The sequence below is a fragment of the Microtus ochrogaster genome, chromosome X (assembly GCF_000317375.1).
Source record: "Microtus ochrogaster isolate Prairie Vole_2 chromosome X, MicOch1.0, whole genome shotgun sequence".
Taxonomy (NCBI): domain Eukaryota; kingdom Metazoa; phylum Chordata; class Mammalia; order Rodentia; family Cricetidae; genus Microtus; species Microtus ochrogaster.
This window is the reverse complement of record NC_022026.1, coordinates 51,107,606-51,114,677: the sequence shown is the minus strand read 5'-3', so window position 1 is coordinate 51,114,677 and position 7,072 is coordinate 51,107,606. Positions and strand designations below refer to the sequence as shown.

At 37.6% G+C, this 7,072-nt stretch overlaps 1 pseudogene; it reads right to left on the bottom strand.

Annotated features, from left to right (window-relative positions):
* Positions 1–6,582: 6,582 nt before the first annotated feature.
* The window catches only part of LOC101979595, a 50,020-nt pseudogene continuing 49,530 nt past the window's right edge, over positions 6,583–7,072 (bottom strand).

Genomic DNA, 7,072 nt, shown 5'->3' with positions numbered 1-7,072 from the left:
CGGATCTCTGTGAGTTCGAGACCAGCCTGCTCTACAGAGCTAGTTCCAGGACAGGCTCCAAAGCCACAAAGAAACCCTATCTCGAGAAACAAAAAAAAAAAAAAAAGAATATAACTTGTGTGTTGTTATTTCGGGGCATAAGCGAGCCAGGCGCCCGGGGTGCTGGGGAAGCAGCCCCACCGCTCCTATTACAACATTAAACAATATATTTTGATCATTTCTGTCTACCGTTACCTCTCTCCAGATCCCCCTGCGCTACCCTTCTATTCTCCCAACCTCATGTCCTCTTTTTATTTTAATTAACTGTTTCTTAATTAACAATGTACACACACATTTAATTTAGAAAACTAAGCTCTATTGGAGCAAGGCTGTTGAATAATACACCTAAAGCAACTGCAGATACTTAATACACAGCATAAATACTTATTGAACATATAAATGAGTGGACAAAAAAGGAAGACACTTATTAAAACTTCTACTATAGAGATGAGGAAATAAAAATTCAGAGCTATCCAATGATTCTTTTATGACTAAAATATCTGGTAAGTAGAATACAAATGCAGTCCAGATGAAATAAAATAACATGAACAATGCGTTTTGCACAGCACTTGGGGTGCACTAAGTGTGTGATAAGTAAACCTTTTATTATTTTATTACAAACTAAAATACTTAGTGTTCTTTCTGCTACGTGAAAGATATATGACAGTCATGGAAATTAATTCACTATTTCAAGTGTCTTAAGTCTTATCTATTACATAGTATCTACGGAAAGGCAAATACATTTAACATAGCATAGCTAACACAGTGTGCCTTCTCTTATTGTCACCCATTTCCAGTGACTTCATTCAAAACATACAGAGAATTACATTGGATTTATTCTAGAATGTAAAAATTCAGTCTGTGAGCTCTCATCTGCCAATTTTCCCATGTCAAAGAGGAAAAATTCCATTTAGCCCCCTGAAATCTATGCAGGCTGTCGCCTCCCTTGGCAAATTCTGGGCCATTTACTCTGTAAATTACTGTGAATTGCAAACAAAAGTCCAGAAATAGGTCTGTGCAGATTCACACCAGTCAGGCAGCTCTGTAAATAGCCTTGCTTGAGTTCTGTTTTAAATACTTTCATTATTCACGATGTCATGTTATCTTTAAAGCTGATTACCAGGCAGTAGCCCCCAATGATAGTACAAATATTTCGAAACAAGAGCTACCAGAGCTGGGGCTTTAATAGAAACCAGTTAGCCATGTTGCTGCTAAACCAAGCAGTCTGTTGACACAAAGGAACCATTTACCTTCATGTGCTAGCCATTTGGAAAGTGCCACGTTTTAGTAAGGGCAGAGAGCTGTCAGTTTTTAAACTAAGGCTAATATTTACTTTTTAAGACACAGATAAATTTTCTTCTTTTCTTTTTCTTTAAGATTTTAAAGGAAGTCTTTAGAGGTATTGTTTGCATATTATTACCGAATAATTTTTTGAAAGAGTTTAAAAGGATTCACTGTTCATATAATAAGTTTTCTATATCTTTCTTATTCTAAAATATTTCTCTAGCTCCTTACCTCCTCAAACTTTAAAAGGTATAATTACTACAAATAAATAGTGTACAGCATTTGGTAAGTTTGGAGGCATATTCACCAATACTATCCAAGGTCTTGTGGGGTTTTGTTTTGTTGTTGCTTTTGCTGTTCTGTTTTGTTTTGTTTTTAAGACAGGGTCTCATGTATCCCACGGTGGCCTTGAGTTTGACATGTAGGCAAGGATGTTCTTAAACTCCTGGTACCCCTGTCTTAACCGCTCAAGCGCTGGGATTAGAGGTGTGTGTTCACTAGACCTGGTTTCTGGGATGCTCAACATTAAACCCAGGGCTTCACGGAGGTTCTCCTTGGTTAGGATCATTATATTTTGCTGGAATTCTTCCCCCTCTTTCATAATGTGCTTCAAATTTTGTGAAACCTAAAACTTGGGGTTGCGTGTATCTGATCTGTTTTTGCATTCTTAGTGGCACATGAAACATGCTTATTTATTTATTTAAAAGACTTTAATTAAGTATGTGTTGTGTGCCGGTTTTGTCCTGATAAGCAACTATACCTTTGTCAAAAAGTCCAAGGTACATGTTATTCCCATGAAGCTTTAATCCCAGAGAAGACAGATATGCAAGGAATGAAGGGAGAAAAAGAGTACAAAATAAATGTTTATTTAACACTCTTGGGACAAGACAGAGAAGCCCATTATGTAAATGACAACCTGTGCCATATTTGGATGAGCCTACTTTTTGTATATCTAATACTTTTTCTAAGGGTTGAAGGGAGAAGGGAAAATTAGATAAGAAATCCTAATATCATATAATTTACAGGTTGAAAAAATATCTCATAAGGAAGAAAATGAGAATCAGAGGATACTGACAATGGCCTTCATCATTTTCCATTTCAGTTAGCAAACGCCTGCCAAATACTAATGGGAAATAGGTACTGCAAGAGAGAATGGATGGCAACAATGCCTTCTAAATAATACCTGGAGAATTAATGCACACAGTGTGTATTCTAAAAATGCTACCTCTCCCTGCTTCTCATAATGCTCCCAAGGCACTTGGTCAAATGGCAATTTTCATTGCTTTGAGCTATAGAAATGTATTTTGTCGTCATCTAGCATGTCTCTGGGTCATAACTTTTTTATACCTGAGAATCCCAGTGCATTGAAAACACTCCTTTGGAAATTTACCTTAAAACATTTCTGATTTACAGTAACACAAACTCTCAAATTCCTTCCTGAAAGTTAAATCGACAGAGACATTATGTATCTATTAGTTACTAAAAACCAAAGTTTCTCAATTAAAACTATTAAACAAGGAACGGCAACACTGATTAATTTAAAAACACTGTAGCAAATATTTAGATTCCCTGGAACATCAGAAGTTCAGCATGTATAACCTCTATCTCAAATTCAGATAAAGAAGATGATTCTTATGTAATCATGAGTGTCTTCTTCCAGCCATTAAGACTCTGCACTCTTCCTCTTCAGTTTTTCCTCATTTTACACAGATGAACATTTCAGATGATTACGATCTTTGGCTCTTGATTGTTCCATAGATCAGTCTTGGCAATTACATTTAACATTATCGTTTCTTGGTTCCACCAACTCTGGCTTCATTTTTCAGAGCTGACTATCTTAGACCACGTGAAGAGATCTTTTGACTAGCGCATAATGTTATAAGTATTTAAAACAACAATTTGTGAGATTGAAAATACGTCGGCAAGCAGCTGCTTTCACTATCACTTGGTTTCTGTTAACATCTTCTTACACAAAAACAAAGCCATTCTTAATGCTAGGATTTGGGCTTGTAGAATCTGTTTGCTGCTGTATTCACTCGTAGGAGAGTTACTAGAAACAAGTGGTGGCTTCGCTCTTTGCCGTAGTCATCAGTTTACAGAAAATGATTCTCATTTTCTTGACCCTAAATACTGTACAGGAAAAGTAAGCACTACCTTGGGAGTGTCAAGGGACAACATTAATTGATTTGGGAACAAGATGCTCTTAGTTCTTCATAAGGAATATTGCACAACTCTGGAAACAGAGAATTAACAATGCCGTTCTGAAAAGCACCTTCATTTAGACAGAAAAATAACACTTGGTAATCAATATAAAACCAGTCCACTGAGACCCAGATGCAACCCAATCCGATAAGCACACACATTAGGCCCTCTGAGGAGATGAATTACAGGTCTGACTTTGCCAATGCAATCTAATGTTGCTTATTTGCTTTCAAAGAAATGTAGTCAAAATGTTTTTCCTTTCCAGGCCCCATGCCAGGCACGTGCTGTGCAGACACTGTCAAACGTGGATGTCATTGCAGCTAAACTCATTTCCTGTCTAAGTCATGCTTCTATTCCCATTCTTTGCTTCCTAATGTTTATCCTTCCCACTATTGCCTTGGAGTAACCTCACTCTTCATCTCTCAGAGAAGAGAAACAATTGTATTTATCAATTATTAATAAATAGTAACCAATGCTGCTGGCCTTTGTCTGCCTTTCTATTACCCTATTACCAGCCATTTGTTACTCTGGTGACAGGAGGACATCTCATTTGCCTTGAATCATATGTATGAACAGTCAGAAGATGAAGAACCACATACAGCAGCCTGAAAGAAATTAGGACAGAAAGATTCAAGAAAAGTATACTTTTATGGTGCTAAATTCAACATTTATGCCACTGGACTGATGACTGACTTATCCGTTTACCTCTTGTCTGCAAGTTGCCTCCCATCTTGAATGCCAATTGAATCTAAGTAACAAATAGGCACTATTGATAACTTAAAACTTAAGAAAAGGAGATGTTCAAGGGACCTTCTAATTTAGATAAATAAGTTCCTAGAATATATCAAAAGTCATATTCATAGTGTGACATGAACTGCTAATATTACAGAGCTTATTGGCATACATTGAGCAAATACTTTTGAATACCTGTAGATAATAAGCATATTATTGTTTAAGCAGTCAATTGGTAAGACTGTATTGAGTGTCTATGTGTTCAACATGGGCAAGTGTTCAGGAGGTGGGAGACAAAGAGCACTAGTAGGTTAATAGGCTGCATGGAAATCCAAAGTTCATTTTGAAGAATATTTCAAGTAGAGTTCTAAGTCAAAGAAAAGTAACTGTCTTACTTAAACTACACTCAATACAGGTAATAATTAAAACTATTGACACAATTAAAGCACATGAAAATATAATGAGATGCTCAAAACCATAGAGTGAGCACAGTCTAGACTGTAAACCCATTTTAGGCATTTAAAAAGCTAAGAGCACTTCTTTTATCCAAAATTTGGATTAAAAGTTCTTAGAAAATTCAATTTGCTACCTGGATTTCCTCATACATGAAGGAAAGACTCACTACTAAAAGAGTAGCACTTAATGACATAAATAGCACGTGGAATTGGTAGTCTCCTCTGCAAGAGAACAGTTTATTGCAGGCATAGCACAGCTCTTGGAGTCTTTGTAACAGAGAAGATCACACATTGTAGGCTAATATGAGAAAAGCTTTCACACACACACACACACACACACACACACACACACACACACACACAAACCCTAAGTTGAGGAATTGTCTCAAAGATATCTCTAAGTCAATGGTTCTCAGTTAGGGGCAATGTTGCCCTCCAGGAACATTTGAGACCCTTTTGGATTGTTTAAAGTTGGAGATGATGAAACTGCTCAGCTCATTCCACAGTGCTCAGAACAGTCCCCTACAGCAAAATGATTTCTAGCCTAAAATATAAACTGAGATCTGAGGTAAAATGTGCATAAATTAGAATGCTAATTTTGTTCATGTTTCAATAGAATCACTGACGGTATCAGACACAGATGGAGGTTTTCTTTAACATAGATTTGCTTGACAAAAAAAAATGAAAAAAATTGTGTACCTATCTCATTCTTCTCTCATACAGCGTAACCTTAAAAATGTTAAAGGAAACATCAAAAACAAGAAATTATTTCAGAGCAGAATTTTATAGAAAGAAAATAGAAGGTTTTAACAGAAACCAAAACATTAAACAATTTTTGAGGTCTGATCTTAGGCAATGGGGTCGTGCTAATACTACGCTGTTCTAAAGGTTCTGAATTTAATGAGTATTTCTACAAAGCTACCTTTTGTTCTTTTAAAATTCAAAGAATGGTTAAATTCCAATGGATTTGAATAAACTGATATTTTATTAATTAAATTTAATTTATTAATTAAAATCAGAGAGCAGTGGCTATTTTGCCTCAAGAAAACTTATTTATGGGGATGCACATATACAAAGAACAAATTTGGTTTTTTTTAGTTTTTATTTTTATTTTATTTTTTAAATGTAATATGAACATATTTATTAGGATGCTCAAGAATGAACATTATTTTCGCTCTTCATGTGACAGAGAATACATTTGACCCATGTTGAGGGAGGAAAGGGATAGGGCTCCCAAAGTGGGTGTCAAACAGACCCACAAGAAATCCCCATTCAACAAAGGGCAGAATGTCCCTGATAGCATTGTCTCTGCTCTGAGTTCCAGCCCCGGTATTCTTTATTCCAACTATTCTGTCCTTGTCACTCTTCAAGATCCAGGCAGTCAAACTCAGGCCGCCTAGGAGTCTGCAGACCATCCCTTTGGATTGTTACTGCCTTGATACCCTCAGTAGGGAATGGGGTGAGAATAGAAGGTTACACATATCAAAAACACAACATTAATAAATGGCACTTAGACGTAGGTTTAACATTATCAGACTTTCTCTTCAAATGACGGTGGGCGGGAGGGGCTGCTGAAAGATCTTCAGTCATGGTAGCATATATGTAGATCTCATATGCAAAGGCGTGAGGAACGAGTGTTACTGTCATCTTGTCCTGCACAGAGGAGTGAGTTTGCAGATGGAAGCAGACACTATCCTTGGCTTAGGTGTTTCCTGGTTCTTTCCACTGTTAAATTGTGCTGTTCTGCCTCTCACCTGCCTTAGATACCATTTCGCTTAGAGTAAGTGAAACAAATTAAAAAATGGTAGGAGAGGATGGAGAGATGGGACAGAACAACCCTGTAAGACTATAAAAAAATACAAAAACCAGATGTAGTACAGTATTTATAATAGAAACTGGATGAAAACACTACATGCTAACAGACGGTATGATACAGAGTAGGGTGGGAGCAGACAGAAAGGGCAGAGCCACAGGCCTACACCAGGAGCCTTTCAATAGACTGCTGGATGGACTGGATTTGCTGCTTCAGCTGAGAGCCTTCTTTGATGGTAACAGAACAGGCGATGACAGGTCTGGAGACCCCACAGGCCCGTCCTAGAGCCTGCTTGGATCGCACAAATACATAGGGGACATTTTTGTCTTTACACAGCAGTGGGAGGTGCAGGATGATCTCCAAGGGCTCAGCGTCTGCTACCATCACGATGAACTCAGAGATGCCACTGTTGAGGGTTTTGGTGGCTTCATTGGCTCCTTTCCGAAGCTGCTTGTAGTTGCACGACTGCTGAACAAGGTCCAGCAGCTTCTTGGTGAGGTGGGCATCTGCGAGGGGATAGGCCTTCGGGTTCACATCAGCCTCTGTC